The following is a 13,810-nucleotide window of genomic DNA, read 5'->3' as shown; positions in this document are numbered from 1 at the left end:
TTGTAAATTGTGTTTGTGTTGGTTTAATGTACCAAAAATGTTTAAAGCGGATTGCCCAGCAGTAGATACTGAGGTGGCAAGATATTGAGACAAATCCTTGGTTTATGACGCTAGGATTGAGCCGGTAACCAGCCGCACAAAAGGAATTATAATATCCCATTCTTAAGTTTAGTGGGGCCATATAACCTTATAGTATCTGACAAACTATACAATGTAGCATATCCAGCATTTTCGAAAAATTATAAAATTTGATTTTGCAAATTTTATTTTTTTATGAAAACCCCTATGAATTGAAATAAACATATGTGAATATGTAATATTAAAGTATATGTAAAGAAGCGTGCTGAGCATATTTTGCACATTTTAGATAGAAATTATTCGGTAAAAGTTTGAGATGACGTCATCAATTTTTTGGGAGGGACATATATATCAACTCGGATTGGTGGAGTGTAATACTAATAATAACAGTATTGTATGTGCAAATTATCGGGAAAATGGAGTCACCCGTTCTTGATTTGATCAATAAAATAAATCGATTCATTCATTCATTCATTTTATCACCCAAACTTGCCGAAGCTCTGGGAAGTACCATTCCGAACTTAGTCACCGCGCTTTCGTTCCTTAAAGACGTCAACTTGTTTGAGTGCATCTAGTCTGTTTTTTTTTTAGTTTTTTAATACTGTATAAGTCTCCTACTTTGCCATGTAAAGTTGCTAATGACCTAGCTGTCGATGCGACCAAATCTTGTAATAAACAAAGAAAAAAAAAAAAGATTCCAAACCATTCGGTTTTGCAGCTTCTGATTTGTTCAATAAAATAAACTCACCCATTAATAATTTTTTTAAGTCACCCTGTACAAGCAATTCTAAAAAAAAATGAATGCAGTGATAAATCAGAAGTATAGAATCATCATATTTTGCACCTTTTCGATAGGATTTATTCGACAAAACTTTGAAATGACGTCATCAATTTTTTAGGGGAATAAACGAATATATTTTGATTATTACAAATTTACAATGCTTATGATAACTTTGAAACATCTCAAGATTTCAAAGCCTTCTGTATTGCAGATTGAAAATTAAATTGCAAAATGTTGTATAAAAATCTGGACGTTTCGACTAAAAGTTCAATACGGCCTCATAAACTACACGTGTAGGACTATGTGATTTTATAGCATTTGAAATCTATTTAAGTAAATGTACAATTTTGAAGTGGCGTCATCACATTATTGGTGGGGATGATTAGAGAAAGTTTGGTTAGTGTTTTACCATCTACATGATATTCCTAATATAAGTAGGTACAAAATTTCACAACAATTTGGCATTTTTCGAGATAACTTGCGCTACCTACGACAGGTCCCGCCAAGTTGATGCTACAAATTGCAACGGAAAATTCGACATAGATGGTTTGTTTACTCCATCACTCCTAGCAACCAGTATTTGATACCCAAATCGGTACTACAAAGTTGCGCTTCAGCAGTGAGTTGCATTAGCGCAAGTGGCTAACTTGGAATTGACCCTTATGTCAAAGCAAAGATTTTTGTTAATTATACCAAACTACAGATAAAGAAGCAGGCTACGCGTATGTATCAAGTGAGTTTTTCCATAATAAGATTTTATGATGACGTCATTTTATCAAAGACGCGTATATAAATTCAGGTAGATGCAGTGTAACACCAATAATAACAGTGCTGTATTCCCAAAATGTTGGGAAAATTGGGTGAACCGTTTTTAATAAATAAAATAAATCTCCACATTCATTATTTTTTTTAATCAACCTTTATAAGCAATTCTAAAACATTTGAATGCATTGATAAACTAGAAGTATAAACTTATAATATTTTAGTCATTTTAATTGGAATTATTCGGCAAAATTTGGAAATGATGTCATACGTTTTTTGGGTGGGGGGAGATAAACCATTTCCATGCCCTTTTTTTAAGTTAAACTGTAAAACGTTTTATAATTTAGTATAAGTGGTAGTATATTTTTTACTTTCCACTATTAATTTACAGAAAATTGCTGAAATAACGAAAATTTCATTAGTTTATTATAAGCATAAGCATTTAATTAAAATTTGTATCCATTGTTCATTGTTATTATAAGAAACAAATAGTTTAAATTGATAATTGTACACAAAACATTAATAAGATAATTCTTTTCCACCTGCTCTATGACAGGATTTTCAATGTCACTTCGCTTGACTCGTCTTCAGCTCGCTCCTATGCAGATGTTTATTCATAAATAGAAGGGTAATAAACATTACTTGACAGAAGTTCATACTTTTATGGTGATCCTATTACGGTCTTAAAAGTTAGGTCTCACACTTCTATTTGCTAGGACATTATATCTGCCGCTATTTTGCAGATCCAGCTGTGCTAAAAGACGACGCAAAACTGGGTTTCGAGTAAGTCTCAGTCATTACAGGTAAACGAGTGATCCTACCGCTGCCCACAGTAGACACCTCTGCTAAATAAATATAGACAGTCATCTCAAACTTACCTGAGACTTTTATTTTAAATTAAAAGAGATTCATTTCAGATCAAATGAGAAGAATGGTCTATTCAGAAAGGATCTCTAACGGCTATATTTATAGTTCATTGCAAGAGATAACAATTTTTGTTGTTAAGAATATTTTCATTCCCTTGCAAATAATGCAAATTTGAAAAATTATATACATAATATTATTGTTATAATAATAACTAGGCCCATTGCAAGGGAAGGCTTCATTTGAAAAAATCAGTTTCCAGTTTAGTATGTATTTGAATTCATTATTTGCTTTCAAAGATGTCCATGTAATTTTTTGGTATTTTTCACGGTGATCTCAGCCTTTTGGTTGTATCGTTCTTCACACCGCAACAAACTAGAACATGTGCTCCGAGTATCTTTCAAAGCACTACACGCTTTCGCTTTTAGCAACGGACAAACGAGCGACTTGTATGTCTCCTGGGAAGGCCACAGTTAATCGTGAAATATGTCTCTGCTAAAAGACCTTTAACTCTTCCTCAGTCTTCGACAATAAACTAACAAGCCATGCTGCTAAACTTTCATTAAAATTTTTTTATAAACTTTGCTACTCATATAGTGCATTAAGCTAACTATGTTTAATTACTCCCCTAGTAAAGGTCCGAAACTCTAAAACTAAGAAAATTAAGCTTTATAGTCTGGGACTGTTCTACATCTTATTCGCTATCCTAAGTTTTAAGATACGCCAACAATGTGTTCTTTCTAAAAACGATCGTTTTGTCGGATGAATTCTTGTTATGTGAGTGTATACAAATCATTATTAAACAATTCAAATTTTAAGAAGCTTATTCGAGCACTCAAACTCGAACAAACACGACGGGATATTATACGACCTGACAGCATCCCCGTTTAAATACGAAATATAAAAATTTACGATCCATAATTCTATGAACAAGCCCAAAAGGTAGGCGCACAGCTTTTTTTCATAAAAATAAAACGTAAACAACACTCATTAAAAATTTAAATCTCGTTTGCGTGTAATACAAGCTAGGCTCGGTTTTGTATGAACTTTTTTTAATCCGCAGCATCTGTAGCTTCGTATATAACTTCATGCGAATCTCGCTCGGTTTCAATTGACCCCTGGGGGTGGCTTAAGGTATTAGGGAGAGGGCTGACTCATATTCCTACCGAAGTACGCCCCAGGTTTTTGGCAGCCACTGGAACCCTACTGTTTTGATCTGATTGTCTCAGTATTTGTATGATTCGGTTAGAGTCCCTTGGAAAATTAGCCCCATCTACCTTATTGATTTATTCAATCTGATTTATGTACAACGAGTGTGGTGGCTGTAATGAAAACTTGCAGTGTTGCATAATGTAGACTATCTGAAACGGGAAGAGTTCTTTTATTTCAACGTTTAGAGTATTGTTATGATAAAGATTTAAAACTCTAGAAAAAATATAAAAGAAAATAAATTAATGTATCTAAGACTGTTTTAATTTTTAGAGTTTTAAATATTCACTATTTTGGAAAGTGGATTACAATGTGTGTTTGTGATTGCTGTACATGAAAATAGTTGGTAACAAATTTTTATTTTGCCACAGAGTGAAAACGTTACAATTTAAAATTTTTTTATTCATATTATAAATTTGATATTTTCCTCACACTATAAATTGAAAAACACTTGTTATTTGTTAACAGTTTTTGCAAAGATACTATGCAATCAATGAAAATAAAAAAAATATATCTAAGCTTTTTTAGACAAAACTTCTTTTACCACTGAACTAGCGTTGACGTAAAGGTAAAGAAAGATGGCATGCGTATGTTTCAAGTGAACTTATCCAAAATTTTGTGACGACATTGTCAACATTTTGGCAAGGACACGTATATCAGTTTGTATAAGTGTAGTGTAATACTAAAAATAACAGTAAATTTTCTGAACAACGAAGTGAGGCGTTCTTGATTTGATCAATAAAATAAACTGCTTGTCTAGTCAGCGTGTATAAACAGTTATAAAAAATATGAATACACTGATAAACCACAAAGATACTCGTATCATATTATTTGAAACTAAATGTATTTTAGATGGAGGATTTATATGGAAAAAATTTGAATGAATTTTGAATTCTTTTGGAATTTACCATGTTATGAATTCGATTTTTCTTTTTGTGATTTTTTTTTGGTCAAGTGAGCAGTCAGTAAATAAAAAATGGCACGGTTCGTTTTCATGTTAACCATAACTGCCAAAAGCAACTCGTGCCTACCGCGTTAAATTTTTTGTTTGCGTAACTTTTGGCAAAACTTGATTTGCCGCGAGAAATCGGATATAAGTATATTTTCGTTTAAATAAATTTGTATTAATAAAAATATTTCCGCTTATCCGCCCCCGAAAAATTTTGGCGAGTAAACCCTGTCTAAAATACGTAAAATATTATGAATTGTTGATTAGTATTTTTACTTCCCGAACATCAGCTAAGCTTAAACAGGATTATTTAACAAAAATAATGAAAGAGGCAATTTATTTTATTGACCAAATCAAAATCGGCTCACTCCATTTTCCCGAAACTTTGAGTATACTGTACTATTATTACTAATATTACACTGCACGTATTCACACTGATATACGTGTCTTTGCTAAAGTGTTGATGATGTCTTCACAAAATTTTGTTATGGAAAAACTCTCTTGAAACATACGCATAGCTTGCCTTTTTATCTAAACTTTAATAGTCCATATACTCTATTGACTAATAAGAAGTGTCATAAAAAATTAAATTAACAAAATTAAATTTTATAATTTGTTCAATTTATCAAATCAGCTACCAACATTTGTGGACACATTTGTATGACTTAGACCCAACAGAGGGTGTGAAAAAGTAAAGAATGCTCGCACTTCTTAGCATTTTAGGGGCAGATAGGTATACCTCCGTACATACAGTATGTCGGCCTAAGATAGAAACAGAAACATACGTACCTGCTGTTAGAATTGCTACAATTTTACAACACTTTACCAAAATAAAAAAAACTACTATATTAACTTTTTTTTTAATTTAATCAAAGAGTACAGTTGCCAATAATATTTACAAAGCTTTAGCGAGAAATATAATATTTATATAATGATTTAATAGAAGACATTCGCACATTCAAACAGAAAAAAGAATGAGTGCACAATTTTATTATACCTCAGTAAGTTAAGATAACGAAATTTTAAGTTACACATAGCAAAATGCAGAATACTGTCTAGAGTAATCATTTCATACTAATAAATAGGTAGAAATAAATAAGTGAAAAATATTTATTTACTGATTTTTAAACCAAATAGTTTTTCCTAACATGAGCATTTAAAAACTCAATAATACATATTTATTTTTTTAGGAGTTTAAATGATACTTTATGTAAGTCTTTACGAGTCAGATAAACTCCGAACTATATACCTACAATATTTTATTTTAAAACTATTATTTTCTGTCTCCTTGCTTCATTAAAAAAATGCCATTGATGTACCATGGTTGACAACCACGATGATTTTCACACAAACGTATTCTATTTCTACTCTGGCGGAGTAGGTATAAGTAGTACTTATACGCCACTCAAACACGCTGTCATATAAATGAGCTTTAAACTCCGGTATAATAACGTCCTATAAGTGACAATTGTATGATGTTTAAAAATAAAGAAATAAATGGCTAAGAATAAAATTCGAAGAATCAAATTTTATAACTTAGATACAAACGTATTTGTTTAAATGAATGTGTTTCAAAGACTGGAGAAAATTTGACCAATTTTTTATACTGAACGTTGATTACAAAGACTGTCGTCTTTGTTAAAATGTTTACTATAAAGCATTATTGCAAGATTTTTGAAAATGTAAGCACTTATGTAATTATCACAAAATTATAAACAGAAAATCTGTGGCTTGTACTCTATGCATGTCAGGTGTTTAAAAAAAAAAGCCAGAGCGACTTTTTGATAAAACCTTCCAATATGCAAATTGTTAAATGTTTGTAAGGCTTAAATTAATTTTAATATGTATAATACGACACCATAAACAAATTTATTGTTTTCTAGTTTTCGGGTTCCCCAGGAAGTATGTCAATTTGTTCGTTAATGTAATATTAACTGATTTTTATTTAGTTGAATTATTTCTGTACATAATTAGCCGGTTTTTCTATTGGCAGATTAAATTTATAGCTTATAATTAGGTTTAAATTGTCTTTACGTTTCTGCAAAAATTAAGTTGCTGGTACAACCCAGAACTTTTGCAGTTTGTGTTAAAACATTAGTTAGTTGATCATTTAGATTTTTTGTTCGACAAAAAAAAAGAACTATACAATTCATACACGTATAAAACATCACTAAACTGAGAAAAAAATACAATTCGACGACAACAACGGTACACTGCCATTTGAAAATAATGATGTCGATTTTGAGTTATTAATATTATATAAATTACTGGAAAATTTCAGACAATTGTAACGAACAAATTACAGTTATACTAAACCCACTCGACATACAACTAGTAAAACTAAATTGTGTAACTTAACTCAGTTGACATATACCTAGTAAAACTTGTAAGAGTTGCATTGTGGCCACAATGGACAGTAATAATCCTTGCGGTTCGAATCCATAAAGCTTACAAATAGCCAGGTTGACTTATAAGTAGAGAGCGGAAAATATGCGGCAAAATTTTGAGAAATATGATCATATGATATGCACCAAATTTATGGAAATATGCAGTAACTTTCTTAATATATGCAGAGATATGCAGCTGCATATGCTCCAAAAATAAAAAAAAAGCTTAATAAGCGAACTAAATTTATTTATAAAATTCAAAAACAGGTTTCCTGAGTTTACGTTTTATTACAAAAAACACATAAATCACATTGCAAAGTGTTTAATTACATCTCACTAACACATAAATCACGTTTTTAAAGATAATATTCTTATACTAAAAAATAAATACATATAAACAGATCAAATTAAAAAATAGTAGTAATCCACTATCTAATTACTATTTTGGTAACAATTTATTTTTAGATATATTTCGAAATATTCTAACACAAAGTTTATCCGGTGATTCTAAAGTAAATGTAGGTATTTTTGTAAATAGAAAAACTGCGTACTACGTCCACAGATGTAAAAATACTTACCAGTTTAGGGCAGGCGCGACAAAACACAGTTCGTTCTTGAAGAAAAAGTTCAGGAAAAGATTTAATCCATAAATTAATTTGAGTTATCTTCGACATATGGATACACCTGTATCCCTTTAAATGCTTTCAATCCAAACTCACGATGAAAAATAATAATAGTATAACGTCCCTTCGACCACCACTAAACGTACCATTAATACACTTAACTAACGAACAAAAATATTGGGAATGAACGGTATTTCCAAAAGTAATTAGGGCGAGAATATACCTGGAAGGATAGCCAGTGGTGTCTCCAAACTACCATAAAACCCAAACCTTTTCTAGTTATTTGAAGCTCAGGACAATATTTGCAATATGATTCATAAAATTTCGTCTTTCTAGATAAATGCCGACAGAATGACAATAATTTTTTTTCAAATTAGCAAAAAATTGATAAAAATGCAAAATATGCACCCGTTCCGTGAAATATGCAGCAGAAGGCAAATATATGCAAATATGCAATTTTTTTATAGCTGTATTCATTTTTAATTAGCATGATTCGTTCACATATTAAATATCAAGACTTATATGCAAAAAATAACGGATATGCAAATTTCATAAAATCCGCTCTCTACTTATAAGGATAGTTTGGCTTAAGCCGTTTGAGGCAAAATTTTTACTAGGTGGCGCACCTCAAGTGAATTTAGTATATTCCTATACATTTTAAATGAGGTTACTTCGACAAATGTTAAGAATTATTGTTTTAATTATTTTTTAATTTTAAAAAATCCATTGTAACAAATAAAAAAAATTTTACCCTCCCGGGACTAAAATTGATATTTTGGTCACTGTAAATCGGGACTGCAGTGGCTCCTTCTGACCCTAGTGATAAAAAATGTTTCCATGACAACCAACACACTTTTTAATTTAAAGTGGTAATATAAACAATCGAAAAATTCAAAATGGTTCGTCTTATTTACAACTATACTATACAACTATAATTTCGAATATTTTTTTTCAATTTAAAATTTAGTATCTATAGTTCCGAAAGGGCAAAAAAATAGGATATACACCACAAGACGAAAGTGCGGTGTAATCCCTCAAGTGGTTATTGGCCTCGCTAACGTTCGGACAATAATCTCCACTTTCGGGATTAAATCATGCATTTTAGTCTCTTGGTGTACAATATACTATTAATGGTGGTCACTTTATTTTTTAGAATAATCCGTGTAAATTTTGATACGTATCAGTAACAACACTGTCCTTCCTAGAATTTTAGTAAAATTACGTAGGTAATTCGTCTTTGACTTAATAAATAGGTAAAAAATTTAAATGTATTAGTAGCGACTTGCTACAAGTAATTCAAAAGATAAAAATGTATTAGTACGTTACAAACAACACCGTATGTCTAGGTACATATTTTTCAGAAAACATTTGTTGTATAATTTTTTGAGACAACAATACAAATTATAATTTTAACTTTTACAGTTACTAGCTCAACCTTAGCATTTTAACACGATATTAGAAGAGTGTTATGTAGTTCTAAGACAAATGTGTAAGATTAAAGGCATCTATTTTATAATATTTTGAGATAAACGATACAGACTATAATTTTAATTTTTCAGTTAGGTCAACATTAGCATTTTAACACGATACCAGAAGAGTGTTATGTAGGTTCCTGAAAAAAAAACCAAAGAACAAGCAAGACACTATGGCGAGGATTAAGAACAAGTAATGCTGGACGTTTCACATGCGATTTATCTTAAATTATCTTAGGACTAAAACTGCAATGTAATCGGTTCTGTAGTTTCGAAAATTGAGAGTAGAAAACATGAAAATAAATATTTGTCAAAATCATCCTATTACAATACCTATAAACAAAGTAAGCACATGCTAATGCATCAAGGATAAACGACATCTCAAAATCTCTTTCCATTTAATGTCGATTACGCCTAATGTACACAAAACGTATGAATTTACTTCACTTCTTTATTCAATTTTCCTCTACTATAATTTTCTGCAGAATAATAACTTTCCAAACGAATTATAATGCTCTCACTATCTAATTTCCATAAAATCAATAACAGACGTTATCCTACCTTATAATAGACTGAAAAAAATATCTTTTTTATATTTAGTACTGATGGATCGTGTTAAAAAAAAGTTAATAACTGGGCGATAAGTGTTAGATTGTTTCTGTTAAATATTTTTTCTTTAAACTATGACTAATAAATAACTGAGATAAAATCTTTCACAGGCTAGATACATACGAGTATATAAAAATATCAACCTCAAAGGACATGTAAGATTATTGAAAAACTTTTGACTAACATTTTTTTAGTCTTAATTGCTTTTAATGTCAGTCTAACCATTTAAACAGCGGAAGTGCTAAGGGACCCATTGATGGTCTGCGTTTAGGCACCAGTTGACTTTACTTCGATCCTGTTTAGAGTTGTACTGACTTGATTACCAAATATTTGTAACTACTATGTTGTGTTGATTATTTACGGTAGAATCAATAAGCGCAGGAACAAACTACTGCATAGCGGTCTACAACTACACGATTTGCATGCTGTTGGTTTCTAGCCATAGTTTTATTTTATACATCCATATCTATACATCAATAATTATTGGCTTCGTTGTCCGAAAACACAGAAAAACAATCTCATAATATGAAGTAGATGAGATATATTAAATTTATTCAGCGGAAACGGGCGAATGGAAGAATTGCTGGGAGAAAAATGTTGTCCATTGGAAAGCTCGCGCTTCGCGGTTTCTGCTGAATCACTGATGTGGTGGAATAATAAAGCACGTTTGCAGTGCCTGGGGTAACCGGTAATGAGGAGTCGCTATCTATAGACACTTCCACGCCACTCGAGATGCTCACGTTCTTTTCTCGATTCTATTCGTCATCTTCAAGCTTCTTCTTTCCGACTTGTGGGTTGCGTTGCGGGTTAGTTGGCTTTATTGATTCATATCTGAAATGTGTTTCCTCATATTTATGCCCAGCAAGCATCATTTGTACAACAAAAGATAAGACTCGACGCCCTAACTCAATATAATGCTTATGGAAATCAGATCAATAGAGAAGTACAAATCTTAAATTTCGCGCTGGATTAAATTGCGATGCAATATTTCATTCAACGGCGTGCAGAGCGACTGAAATCATTTCATATTATACGACAAAATTGAAAGGCGTGTTTGGAACACGCTCAAACAGGAAAATAATTAGTTTTTTAGTTCTGTGTTTCTTAGTTGTGTTTTTTTTTCGGAATGCATATGTGTTTTGGATAGCGTTTTCTTTTTATTACGTTGTAGAAAATATTTATTCAGAAGCAGTCAGTAACATAGAGCTTTTCTGACCCCTGAAAGTTTATAAAGTCAGCGATTCTGCGAATACATTTTTCAACGAATCGAAAAAACCTGTAAGGGATGAGTAGTGACTCGTACTCGGTCAGAAATGACCCACTTTCCGACTTGTAGCAGCACCACTGTCGATTTGAATTATAAATATCAAATGAAAGTATTTATTGCAACGGCAGCAGCACAAGTTTTGGTGGGAATTGGAACAAATTTTTCTGAAAGTAGTGATAGTGGTAAAGATAACGAAGATCAAAGACTAGTTTACCATACGGCAAATTTCAAAGAGAATAATATAGGAAAAGAACTTTACCACCGTCTAACGCCAATTAATAAGTTGGACGTCGTTTTACAATTTTATGCCACAGTAGTTAAGAGATTGAGTGTTATTTTTTCTGTAAATTCCCGTAGTTCTGGAGGAGTAAATTTTATTTCACTATCAGACATTTTATTTGTCAAAATAATTGAGAAAATACAAATGCCCGGTCTGTCTGTCTTGCTGTCTCTATCTGTCTGTCGCTATCCATTTTTATTAGACATGTAATCTTCGAAACCACCGGAAATGTTGTGAAATTTTGTGTGTAAATAAGAAATATCACGTAATTGGGAAAAAAATCAAAAGTGTGTAACAATATTTTGAAATTTAACTTTGAAATTGCAAAACCAAATGCTCTGAAATCTTGTAAATACATATGTTAAAGTTATCGTAATCATGGCAAATCGTTAATCAAAATTTATTCGTTTATCCCCTCCTAAAAAATTGATGACGTCATCTCTCAAATGGTGAAATAAATGACGTCCTTACTTGTGGTTTATCATCACATTAAAAGTTTTTAAATTTCTTACGCAGGGTGACTAAAAAATAATGAATGAGTCAATATATCTAATTGATTAAATCGGAAATGGTTCATTCCATTTTCCCCAAAATTTGGGAATACAATAGTGTTATCATTTACTAATGAAGTAATGATACATTAGCATAGTACAGATATAGTATTACACTGTACCTATCCAAAGTGATACACGTATCTTTGGAAAAATGTTGATGACGTCATCACAAAATTTTATTAAGGGAAAACTCAATTGAAAAATACGCACAGCAACGTTCTTTACATTTATTTTAACGTTACATACATACCTTTATTTTAACTTATGAGTGTTCTCATACAAAAAATAAAATTCGCATAATCAAATTTCATGATTTTTTTAAAAAGCTGGTTTTGTTTTATTGCACTTCAGGGGCAAGCGAAATTCTGTCGAAATAACCTTCGCCCAATTTTTGTTATGATAAATTGATAACCATTATAAGTTAAAATAAAGATATGGTAAAAAAATCAATAGAGGTTCATAAACTCCAAGTGCAGGAATATGTTCTTTTATACAATTTAAACAACATGTACTATAGTAAATTTTGGAGAAGACGTCACTCCAATCTTGGTAGAGATGATTAGACAACGATACACGATACTTGTAACTTACATATAAAAGTTGACAACAATCGGTGCAGCAGTTTCGGAAATCTGTCTAAAAAATGGACACAGACGACAATCAGACGGAAACGGGGTATCACTTTTTTCGTACTCCAGGGGTCATGAAACGTCAAGAAAACATGAAAGTAACCAGTCGCCTGATGGATCCCATTACAATACTTCCTCGCCTACGCTCGGTAATTAAAAAAAGAAAAAAATAAATATTTCTTGAGAGAGAGAATTTTATTTTCAAGTTGTCTCTTTAAAGTAGAGCGAAAATCGATTTTTTCTGTGTTGTGCATATTATTTTGCCTATTGTTGAAGAGATTCTGTTATCTAAATCCTATGTTCCAATTCTTTAAATATTGATAAACTCTAATAATGGACTTTTTTATTACCATCATCTTCATCGGTTTATCTTTTTTTCAATTGAGATGTAACAAGTAACTCAAAAAATGGTTTCTTGGTCCTATGTGACATTAAGCCGCAGCTGATGTTATCATACCAACCAACAAATTGTTGCCCAGTTAAAAATCAGAAATGTAGTATGTACTTACACAAAAGAAAATGGTAGAATTTTATTTCGATAGAACTTCCCTCGCGCCTGCAGTACAGTCCAACAAATCCCGCTTTTTTGAACTTTTATAAAATTTGATTCTGAGATTTTTGTTTGGTGATAACCTCTATAAAGTAAAACCTTAAACATTCCTGCTGTTCCTTTGCCGTGGAGGCGCAAATTCCAAGGAGATGCAGTCTGCACAAATGCGGATATTGTCAATTATATTTAAAAAAGAATGGAGAAAAATAATAACATGCTGAACTTCGAGTATTTATGTTTATATTTCCAAAGAACTCGATGACTGGCACGTTTAGACACCAAGCACAAGCCGCCGCATGCAGTTGGGTTAAAACAAAAGCGCAGGCTAAGCGTATAATTTAAGTGAGTTTTTCGAGGCCAAATTTGGCACCGAACGTGCGATTGTAGGTCCGGATGCCGGTGTATATACTACTACTCTATGGAGTACTGGTTTATATATCTACATATCCTGTGTTAGTAGTAAAATTCGATTCGTACACCACAAGTATAGAGGAGCCTTTCTGTAGCATTTTTATCAAATACTAGCCCCGCCCACCCACCCTCTATCTTCTTAGAGGGTATGTCATCTGCCAAATTAATCTTTTCTTATCAAATACTAGACCCGCCCACCCGCCCTCTATTTTCTTAGAGGCTATTTGATTTGCCAAATCAGTCTTATCTTATCTAATACTAGCCCCACCCACCCTTTACCTTCTTAGAGGATATGTCATCTGCCTAAATCAGTCTTTTTTATCAAATACTAGCCCCGCCCACCCACCCTCTATCTTCTTGGAGGGTATGTCATCTGCCAAAATCA

The sequence above is a fragment of the Zophobas morio genome, unplaced genomic scaffold, assembly GCF_036711695.1.
Source record: "Zophobas morio isolate AGI-343-1 ecotype UQ-CSIRO unplaced genomic scaffold, CSIRO_AGI_Zmor_V1 ptg000058l, whole genome shotgun sequence".
Classification (NCBI taxonomy): Eukaryota; Metazoa; Arthropoda; class Insecta; order Coleoptera; family Tenebrionidae; genus Zophobas; species Zophobas morio.
Note: the sequence above shows the minus strand (reverse complement) of the source record.